Below are 11,922 nucleotides of genomic sequence, written 5' to 3'. Positions count from 1 at the left end.
CATTTAAAGAGCCACCAAATTTGTAAGAATTGGTAATAACAGCTATAGGAAACTAACATGAGTTTGGTGACTTAGTCTGATTCTTATTGTCATGGACAATTCAGGTGCATTATATAGAGAACTGATCCAACTCAAGTCAGAGAATACTGGATGGATCTGGTGTTTCACATTATTTGAGACAAGAGCTGATGGTTAATTTTCTTGGCCCAGTGCGATGGCAGTGGAAGCAGTTTGAAGAACTACTTAGGAGGTAAAGTGGAGAGTACTTGGTGATGAACTATTTACCAAAGTGAGGGAGGGAGGCAGGTGTCGGTTTTAAAATATATCTTTTTTGGGGTCAGAAAAATTGGTATTTTATTTATTTAAGGACTATTTATTTAATATCTACTATGTGTCAGGAAAGGACCTAAATTCTGGTGACAGGGTGAATAAGAGAGAGGAGTGTGCCCTTTCAAGATCATAGATAGCAAGGAACTGTAATATGTGAATGCACATGTGCATATAATTTATGAATCTCTGAGTAGAAAAGTTAGTGGGAGAACAGTGGCTTATTTTAAGTTGGGCCCGGAGTAGTTATTATACTGTAATTATGCCAGATACAGCTGACCAAGAAGATGTCACATAGCAAAGAAGGTCCCCTTTAATGTAATGGCTTTTTAATTTTTAATAAAATTGTTGATTTTAGAGAGAGGGAAAGAGAAAAAGAGAGAGAAAAACATTGGTTTGTTCTACTTATTTATGCATTCATTGGTTGATTCTTGTATGTGCCCTGATTGGGTATCGAACCCGCAACCTTGGCATACGAAGATGACTCTAATGGCTTTTTTAAAATGTAGTTCCTAACACAATCTTCTCATGTTGAGATGAAACAGGATGAAACACTTACAGTTAGTGTCGTGGTACTCCTATTATATCTGAAAATATCAATAATTGTTTTTACCTCTGTTTAAATGAAAGAATTGATCAAAATTATTTCCTAAAGTCCCTTTTAGCTCAAAACAATTGTTTTGACTCCATGTTCTAAAGTTCAATATCAAGATTCTATCTCTAAAACTAATTCATTAAGTATAATTTAAGGATAAGCATCAAATATAAGTAGATCTTAATTTAAAGAAGGTGTAAATTGTCATGTTTTTCTTAGTTAGCTCCTAAATTACAATCACTTGTTTCCCTCCAGGATGTTATCATTCTGTAAACTGGGGAATACAATTTATCTCTGATCTTCACTACAAATTTTTGTGTATTTTTTATACCTAAATGTCTATATTAGCATTTTTTAAAAAAGAGAGGAATTGTGAACAGTAAATTTCAGTTTTAGGGGATCTAAGTCTAGTTTCAAGTATTAGAACATGACTAAAATCAGCAATTGGTGGGGTAACTTTCAGTTGATTCTCTAGCTTGAGCTAAATTTAAGAATTATGCTTGATATAGTTCAACTTGTCTAACTTTACTTTTGTTGCCCATGATTTTGGTGTTATATTCATGAAGTCATGGCCAACCTCAATGTCCTGAAGCTTTTCCCTATTTTTCTTCTAGGAGTTTTACTATTTTAGATCCTATATTCAAGTCTTTCATTTATTTTTGTCAATAGTCTAAGAAAAAGATTCAATTTTATTCTTTTGTATGTGGATATTTGGTTTTTCTAACATCATTTGTTGAGACTATTCTTTAACCATTGTGTGTTCTTGGTGAGATCAGTTGACTTGTCAGAGATCAGTTGACCATATATGCATGGATTTATTTTCAGGTTCTCTATTTTTGTTCCATTCAGCCTATCAGTCTATCTTTATTCCAGTACTATACTATTTTGACTAATGTAGTTTTGTGATATATTTCAAAATCAGAAAGAGTAATTTCTCCAGCTTTGTTTTTTCTTAAGATTGGCTTAGTTTTTCATGGTCTTTTATGGGTTTACATAAAGTAAAAATAGACAAGTGGGTCCACATTAAATTAAAAAGCTGCACAGAAGAGGAAGCAATCAATACTGTGAAAAGGCAACCTTTGAAATGGGAAAAAATATTTGTACACCATTTACATGATAAGGGGTTAATCTCCAAAATATGTAAGAAACTCCTACAACATAATAGCAAAAAGCTAAAAACCTGGTTAAAATTGGGCAATGGTATTGAATAGACATTTCTTCAAAGAAAACATACAGAAGACCAATTGGTATATGAAAAATGTTCAACAGTACTAATCATCAGGACCCTGTAAATCAAAACCACAATGAGGTATTACTTTACCTGTCAGGATGGTTAGCTATTGTTAAACAAATAAACAAAAAACAAACATCAAACAAACAAACAAAGACAAGAGTTGGTGAGTGTGTGGAAAAACTGGAACACAGGTACACCACTGGTGAAAACACAAAATAGTTTAGGCACTCCAGAAAACATGTAGGTTTGTGGGGAAAATAGCTGTGTTAGGCTTGCTCGTGGGTTCACCCGCTGCAAGCACTTTGCCTGAGTGGTGTGTGGGCGCGTGGCAGCGCCATGTGGCCATGGTCTGTGTAAGGCTGCGGGTGCTTTCCTCTGGGGGATTCTCGCAGACTCCTCTCCCGCCACTGTGAGGCGTGGTTTTACCTGTTCCCTTGCCCTTCACCGTGAAAAGCATGTTTCCTTTGTTTATTAGCTCTTTTCCTTTTGCGGTTTATTCACTCACCTGTCTTTGTGAGCCTCCAATAAACAGGTATGGCCCGATACTTTCTAGCTCCGCAGTTCCTCTACCGTCCGCTCAAATTCAATGGGAAACTGTCTGGCCTCAACCACCAGCATTACAAGATTCCTCAAGAAATGATCCAGCAATCATCACTTCTAGATATTTATGCAAAAGAATTGAAATTAGGACCTTGAAGAGATATTAGTACTTCCATGTTCGTTGCAGCATTATTCATAATAGCCAAAATGTGGTAGCACTTGAAAGATGAATGGATAAAGAAAATGTAGCATATACCTACCACGGAACATTATTCAGCCCTAAATAAAAAGGACATTGTACGGCAGGTCGCCGAGGCTGGGCAGGTCCACAGTGGATTCGGGCAGACGGTAGAAAAACTACATAGCCAAAAAGGAATGGGCCATTCCGTTTAATAAAGTCTCATATGTGGGACAAGCACACAGGCAAGGGAAACCGCCTCACAGGCAAACAAACCGTAAAATGGCCCCTCACAGTGGCGGGCAGGCAATCCGCGCATCCACAACCCCCCATCTCTCTGGAGCACAAGCACCCATAGCCTTATATAGTCTATGCACACGTGCTTCTGCCAGGCGCTTACACACTAATCAAGCCAAGTGCTTGCAGCTGGTAACCCCACGAGCAAGCCTAACACAGCTGCCCCCCAAAACCCTGCCATTTGTGAACATATGGATGGAACTTGAGGACATTATGCTAAGTGAAATAATCCAGTTCACAAAAAGACAAATACTGCATGATTCCACTTGTAGGAAGTATGTAAGAGTCAACTATGTATCATCAAAAAGGGAGATAGTTGTTGCAGGTTCTGGAAGGAGAGGGGGATGGGTAGTTCCTAATCAAGAAGTAGAAAGCTTCAGTTAAGTTAGTTGAATGAATTCTAGAGAAGCGCTGAACAGTGTGTTGCCTATAGTCAACGATATCGCATTACACACTTCAAAGTTTGTTAAGAGGATAGATCTCACATTAAGTGTTCTTAATACAATTAGAATGAAATTTTAAAAAGTTATGCTGACTTGCCCTCATTCTGTGTGATTTTCTTAAACAGGGACAGAAACTGAATGCGAGTATCCACTTTGCGTGGTTTACAAGGTTCAGCAGCTGAGAGAGCACATGGTAGAAGGCGCAGTGCCAGTGCTGGGGGCCGAGGGCCCTTCAAGTGAATTCTGCTCCAAAGCTCACTTGCTATATGCTAGTGCTGTTTTCGTTCTCTTAAAACATAAATACCTATTTTGTAAACTCATTTTGAAGATTAGTGAAGCTTTATAGAGAATTTAACAAAGTTTTTGGGTTGTAGTAGGAGCTAAATAAATGGTTACTGCAAAAATGTTAGGAAGAGTCATCTTAAATCTCTATAAAACAGTTGCCACTGTTCAGCTATTTTAGTTAAATGTGCTGGACTGGAGTCTGGCTAGCTCAGCTCATAAGGAGATGCGCTAAGCTACTTCTCAGAAGGATGTGAAGCAGAAATTCAAGAGAATGAAACCTTGAGGATTTTCAAAATGCTGACTTCTGCTTTATTCAAATAGGCTTGGAGTGAAAAATCATATTGTGTTTAAAATAGCATATTTCTAAAACATCTGTATGTGATCATACATGTTAATTTTACAACACTTATTTCACATTTAATTTTATTGTAATTATGTATATAAAGAAAAACAATTAGTCTCCCAGTTTATTGACTTCCTAGATGTTCCTTGGCTACTTCTGAAAGCTGCACTGGCGCTTTCCCTTCATAAGGGGGTTTCTTCAGAAAGTGTTATTCACTTAACCAATGACTAAGTATTACCTTAGTGCGATTGAAGTAGTAACTTACCAAATCTTCTCAGAATGATCATATATTTCAGTAAAGATTCAAATATTTTAAACTGTTTGAAACTCACTGAGGTTTATATTTTCTCACATTTTATCTGAAAAATGCACAATGTTTATTTGTAAAATGGAAATGAATTTTAATATTGCACTTCTTACTGCTGTGGGGTTTAGAGTTGACTTCATATCATTAACTGCATGGATGAATTAGTGTATTTATTCATGTGTGTGATATAACTATATTTCAAAGCAAACATTTCAAAGGAGCACCAAAATATGTATGTAAAGTTTGTATTTGCCTCCTAGTAATGTTCAGAGAGAGGGTGCGCACTACACAGATCTGAGTATGTAAGAAAAAATTGGACTGCTTGGAACTCCATTACTCAATTTTCATGGGTATACATGTAGGCAGACTTACATATGCAAATTTTGCCAGTGTTTATAACATTATTTTAAAATCTGACAATAAATAGGTAAGATCAAATTCTACCCCATGGGTTATTTAATACTGGTCAAAACAGTACCTTTGCTTGTCTGATTTTATAACACAGAGCTAAGACACATGGGGCCAAGTATAGTTTGTGAGACAGTTAGTTGCTCACACATATTTCATTTTATAATGTGAACACTTTACAGTAAATAGCCTGAGACCACGGACATATTGAAAATAGTGCTAGGGGGTTGGTTTGTCATTTTAGTTATCCATAAAAGTAAACTTCCTTAATTAAGCACAACATAGTCTTATCTTTAAAAATACACTTTAGATTTTAGTTTTTATTTTATCATAAATACATTTAAACATATGAAGGCCTGGTTTCACTTTGATATGTGTGTATTTGATTCCCATGGAAGTTAATGGAGGTTATAAATACCTACAGAGGAGAGAATACACCCACAACCTCTAAAACAAATTTAGAACAATTTAAAATGCCCTGGAGTGATAAAAAGCAAGTTTAAGGGGTCAATAAGAGGGTAAATATATGTTTTAAAGATTATTTTTATGAAAAATCTTGTGGCTTTGAGGCCTAAGGGAGAAAAAGATGGGTGTGAACAAAAATAATGGATAAAAACTAACAATTATGCCTAGGGTAAAAGTGTAAATTACAGTTCACCTTGGCAGAAAGCATGTGCATGGTAACATTTTTTTGTAAGAGCTATTGTATTACCAAGAGCTGCATAACTGTTGTTTATCCCCCAGAATGTCCTTGTGAGGTATGTGTGTCCTACCAGCCAGCCTTGTGTGGCAGTGACACGGAGCTGCATCTGTTTCCAGGGTCTGACGTTTTAAGTGGTCACTAAGTTATTGTCAGTATGCCCCTGTGCAAATGAGAAATCAGAGGGTAAAAGGGGACTTAGAAATTACCTAAAATATGTGAGTGGCAGCATTTGGATTTTGAATTTCATAAGGAAACACTCTCTTGTGTTATCTCAGAGATATGGAGCACATTTGTTGCCATGTACCATGGCTATCTCTTCAACCTTCCACCTCACCTGCTTCTTTTCTGTAGTCAACCTTGTTATTAGTTATCAAGGTGCCAGGAAAATACATGCTTAGAACCTTAGTCTTGAATGCTACTTGAATGTTAGCAATCCTAACCTCTCTTTCAAAACTGTCAGAAAATATTGGGTCGGTGAAACCAGATAAAAACTTCACCCCCATTTCCCTTAAAGCAACATAAAAACAACAATGCCAATACCAGTTGTGTGATATAATAGAGACCCCCTATTTTGATTTGGCATTATGTAGTATAAAAACCACTCAGCAAAAGTCAGAACACCCGAGTACTAATCCAGTGCTTCTCAACTCTGGTTGCCATTAGAAACAGCTGGTGAGTTTAAAAAAAAATACAGATGCTAGAAACACCCCTCTTTACACCCAAATGTCTAATTCAATCTCTAGGGTGAGGATCAGGCATCAATATTTTCAAAATTCTCAGGTGAGTTCACTATTCTACTTTTCATTTTATAACACAAACTTTTTGGGAATTTCTTTTAAGAATTCAGTGTTCCCCTTAAGCTTTTTTTTTTTTTTTTTTTTTTTTTGCATATTAGAAATTGGGGCAACACACATTTAGCCTGTTTGTCTCATACAGTCATGAAGATTAAATGGAGAGATGACTTAAAAAATTGTGAAAGTTAAAGCATGCTATACTCTTGTGAGATGATGATTAGGTTAACATTGTTTTATGATTTAAAGAAGTAAATTTGAAGAAACATTGAGAAAACATTTTCCTCCCATCTCTAATTTCTTTGATTTTCTACATTGGTTCCCTGATAAAGCTTCAGTCTATTTTTACTTGAGTATATGTTGTATACTTGTTTTTCATAATGTTTGCTAATTGATTTCTGTCAACTCAATGGCAAGGATAGTGAGAAGTGCTGGTGTGTGTGTGTGTGTGCCTGCACAAGTTTGTCCACTATCTTGATAGGTTTAAATGGTAGATTGTGATAAGCATAAAAAGGCCAAAGCATGTCATAGCATATTTATTCATCTAAATCATACTCTATTGAGGGATAAATATGTGCCAGTCTCTCTGCCAAGACATAGAAATAGAATGCATTGTCAACAGCCTCAAGGAATTCACAGGCGATTGACAATGACAGACTAGAAAACCAATACTTATAATACAGTGTCATGAATGCTGCGATTGGAGATTTTTCAACCTCCTGAAGAAGTCTGTAAAGAGAAGTGAAGGGCATGAGAATGTGGTCAGGTAAGACATACGGGAAGATATAAACTAGGAACTCAGTCTTGGTGAACACACGGAGTAAGTTCAGTGAGGGAAGGGATAGGTCCTTCAGGCAGAGGCAAAGTGCAGAAGAGAAGCGAATGAATGTAGCCCATTCAGGAAAGTTTCTATAACTGCATGTGTGAGAGTACATTTTGGGAACTGGTAATAGACGAGGCAGGAGAGAGGTAGCCAGGGGCAAAACATAGGTGGATTTACAACTTATTCTGAAGGCCATGGAGTTATTGGGTTGGGGAATAAGTTCGTAGCGTTTTTACCGAAGACTTTTATTTAGACAAAAAACAATAATTATATCAATAAGTTAATCAATTATATATTCGCCATTGCTGTTTACAACCTCTTCCCATCTCTCGACCAATTTGTTGATGCTGTTCCGCCAAAAATCGCCTGGTCTGGTGTCAAAGAAGTTGTTGAGCCAGTTTTTAAGGACCTCTTTGTTATCGAAGGTAATGCCCTTCATATGGTTTGACAGGGAGCAGAAAAGATGGTAATCGGTCAGTGCAAGGTCCGGAGAATAAGGCGATGCTGAAGGACCTCCCATTCGAGCTCTTGGAGTGCGACTTTGACGACTTGTGCAACATGGGGCCTGGCGTTGTCGTGAAGGAGTATGGTTTGACCATGTCGATCAGGTCTTTTCAGTTGAATAGCCTCATTCACACGGTGTAGCTGGGCAATGTAGAGCTCCTTGTTGACCGTGGCATTCTTTTCGAGCATTTCCCAGTTCTTCATCGAATTCAGAAGGACTTCCGCTGCGGCATGTGTCATCGACGTCAAAGTCGCCATTTTTGAACTTTGCAAACCATTTCCGTGCTGTAGACTCGCCTATGACACCTTCTCCATACACGTCGCAAATGTCCCGAGCTTTTTCGGCAGCTTTTTGACCTCGATGAAAAGCAAAGAAGACCAGGTGTCGAAAATGTTGATTTTTGCCTCCTGGGTATTCCATTTCTAAGCCTCAAAACTAATAAAAAATTAAATAACTCAAAAATACAATTAACATAGTCTTGTAGAGCAGAAAGAGTTTTATCAATGAATACTTACCCTTTGCCAAACAGCAAACAAATCGTTGTAAAATAAAAGAAAATATAAAAACGCTACGAACTTATTCCCCAACCCAATACATTTTATTTATAGAGAGGAATACAGATTGGATAGCTTTTTGGTAAACTCATTCCAAAAACCATAGGAAAGGGAAGGAGATAGACTAGATAGTAAGAGGCAGAAAGAGTTTACCATTGATTTAGTTCAGGCAAAAAAATTATAAAAGATTGAACTAAGGCAATGGAGAAAGAAGATTGAGCCATTTACCAGAGTGGAATCAATAAAATTCAGTGAGAGATTAATAATAATAATATTAAACATTTTGAAATAAAACCAAAACATGGATAACAGAATGTTACAATGGGACAGTAGTAGGCTGAATATTGCTTCCCTCCCCCAAGATGTTCATGTCTCAATCCCTGGAACCCTGGAACTCTGTGAATATGTTACTTTATATGATAAAAGGGACTTTGCAAGTGTGATTAAATTAATGATTTTGAGATTATCCTGAATTACCTGTGCGGGCCCAATTCATCACAAGGGTCTTTTAAGAGAGCAAGCAGAGAGGATCACAGTCAGGAGTAGGAGATGTGATAAAGGAAGCAAGAGGTTGGAGTGATGGGAGGAAGGGATCTCGTCTCCAGAAAAAGGTAAGAAGATGAATTCTTCCCTAAAGCTCCCAGAAGGAAAACATCCCTGCCAACACCTTGATTTTAGATTTCTGACCTCCATGACTGTAAGAGAATAAAATTTTTATACCTCTAAATTTGTGTAATTTGTTACAGCAGCATTAGGAAGCTAATACAGAGACCTTTCCTGCTGGTGTCAGGAGAGAGGTAGATAGAATTGATATCAAGATATTAAAGTGAGTTGAGACACACCCCTGTTTTCCCACTCTCATGTTTATATAATTGAAGAAGCTACCTTTGAGAGAGGGTACTTCCTCATCACAGCCTAGTGAGGAGTGCTCCATGGACATTACTTGGATAGCTTAGAAATAAATTTCCTGCAGTTAGAAGGCACAGAGGATTCACGTTTGATTCTTGACTGGAAAAGCTGTGAACTGAGTTCTGATGCTATCAAGAGACTCTGGATGGCAAGGGAAAAGCTAATAGACCACTTGGTTGTGCTATATAAAGGCTGATAGGTTTTCTACTCTCTTTCTGTTCATCTTGTCCAACACTCACTAATCGTTGAATTAGAATAGTCCTTCAAACTTACTGCTTTCTGCAACTGCTGCATGACTGCCTTGCTGCATTTCTTTTTATTTCACTTTGGTGTTTGAGTCTACATTTCTAGGACACTGTGGCCTTCATTTTTGGATTTTTTTCTTGTTGTTATTGGAGTACATCTTCAAGTATTTTTCCTTAGAAAAGATACCTATTAGAAAAATTTCTGGGTCCTCATATGCCCAGAGACCTTTTCTCTTTACCCCCTCACATTTGATTCATAGTTTGGCTAGGTATAATCTTTCAGGTTCAACATCGTTTAACTCCCAAACTTTGAAGATGTCATTTTCTTCTAACATCAGTAATGAGATTCCATTCTCATTCATACTATTTTAAAACTCCTGTTCTTTTATACTGGAGGTTTTAAAAAAATTATTTTTAAATCTTTATGTCAGAAACTTTACAAAGTATGCCCAGTTGTAGGCCTTTTAAAAAAATTCATTCTGCTTGTCATGTTATGGTACTTTTGATCTATAGACTACTTTATTTCAACTCTGGATATTTTATTCCACTTATTTTTAAATTATTTCTCCTTTCAAACAATATTTTCAGACTTAGTTATATAAGTAAAAGCCCTCAGAGAGAGAGTCTTTGTCTTTTTGTTATTGTTGTTGTTGTTGATGTAAAACTGGGCCATTTTAATGTTCTTTACAACAGAATAAATAGTCCTTTGGATGACTGCAGATATGTAAGCTGTGTGATAGTACTCAGAACATCACAGTAAAGGAGTTTTCCTGATTGGTACTTAGTCTTCAATAATTATAAGCAGTTACCCGAATAAAACTGCTGTCAAACCAGTAAGACTGTATTTACGTATCTATCATTTTTAGGACTGATGATACCTAGGCTTATTTTCCCCAAATAACCTTGCCTTCTTTTGTCACAGGGCCTAACTTGCTCATGGTCATCTTGATGACAGTACATTTGGTAATAACACCCAAAGATGAATAAAGCAGGGATGAGGGATCACTTTTTACATCAAGTATTAGCAGGCAAAAGGTGGCTTTTAGTTCAGGATGTGTAACATAGGCCTTATTGAAATGTAAGCCCATTGGCCTAATGAATCTTTCATATTTAGGTAGTTTTTGAGTAAAGCCATCTCCAACAAAGAAGACTTCAGTAACTATACTCTTCCATGCTTTCTTCGTTCTCTTTTCTGTCTGAATAGCTTTTAATACCTCTGCTTCTCCCTGGGTATGAACTTTGGGCAGAGGAGCTTCGCGTTTCTCTGCTTTCTCTTTTTGTTTAATCATATTGGAAAGTACTATAGCTCGGTGCTGCCCCTCTCTATTCAGTAGATACTTAGGTACTGCTTCTTGTGGAGTCCTTTCATCATCTCTTGTTTGGTGTTTCTCTTTTCATGCATCTTGATACCATTTTTCATTTGCATTTTCTCAGCATGGCACTGTTTATGGTAGAGCTTAGCTTTCAGACCAGTCATCAGTTTTGCTTTCTTTGCACTCTCATGGCCTCCCAACCTTCTTTCTCTTTTTCTCATGGCCATCCAGACGACATCCATAGCAATTACAGTGTAACTCCATATACATGGTTTGTGGTATGCTTACAAGCTGACTCCATGCAACTTGGGACAGGAAAAGGCTAATTCTTTGTGTCATAGGTTTTTTCTATTTTTGTTATCCACTTTTTCTCTTAACTTTTTGTGATAAAGTCTCAACTTGTTCTAGTCATCCTGTTGAATTCTTTATTTCAAGTATCATATTTTTAATTTCAAAAAATCTTTATTTTTCTTCTCATCTTTTATCTATCTGCATATTTTGATTTTATGCATGCATTATTATTTTGAGTCTCCTTGAGAATACCAATTACTATTTTTTATAAACTATTCTATCTAGTAAATAATTTTTTGTTTCAGATTATCACGCATTTTTTTAAGGCTGTGTCTTTGTGATAAACACTTGGGGAAAAGAAGGAAAGCAAAGAAAACAGGATTAGACAAAGAAAGAGTCTGAGCTGCAATGCAATCTCAACTGAGCTCTCAGCTGAATTTTGGAATTGTTGTGTTTTTTTTTTTTTGTTTTTTTTTTTACTGAGAGGAGTGGAGATAAAGAGGCAGATTGCTGCATGTGCCCTGACTGGGATCTACCCGGCAACCCCTGTCTGAGGTGCATGGCTACGATAGGGGAAGAGAAAAAAAGGGGGAGAGGGAGGAGAAGAGAAGCTAATGGTCACTTCTCATGTGTGCCCTGACTGGGGATCAAACCTGGGACGCTGGCTGATGCTCTATCCACTGAGCCAATCAGCCAGGGCCAAATTTCAGTAAGTTTTGAAGCTGAGATGATCTTTAGAGTTTCCCCAGGTGGAGTGAGAGGGACAGGGCTTTATATATCCATGTTGATCTGTCATTGGATATGGGCCACGCTAGCAAAGGGCATGATCAT

The 11,922-nt window shown here is 37.1% G+C and overlaps 1 pseudogene; it reads right to left on the bottom strand.

Annotated features, from left to right (window-relative positions):
* Nucleotides 1-10,312: 10,312 nt before the first annotated feature.
* LOC136404255 (ribosome biogenesis protein NSA2 homolog pseudogene) lies at nt 10,313-11,139 on the bottom strand (annotated as a pseudogene).
* Nucleotides 11,140-11,922: the final 783 nt, after the last annotated feature.

Source organism: Saccopteryx leptura, chromosome 4 (assembly GCF_036850995.1).
Source record: "Saccopteryx leptura isolate mSacLep1 chromosome 4, mSacLep1_pri_phased_curated, whole genome shotgun sequence".
Lineage (NCBI taxonomy): Eukaryota > Metazoa > Chordata > Mammalia > Chiroptera > Emballonuridae > Saccopteryx > Saccopteryx leptura.
Note: the sequence above shows the minus strand (reverse complement) of the source record. Positions and strands in the feature narration are given on the sequence as shown.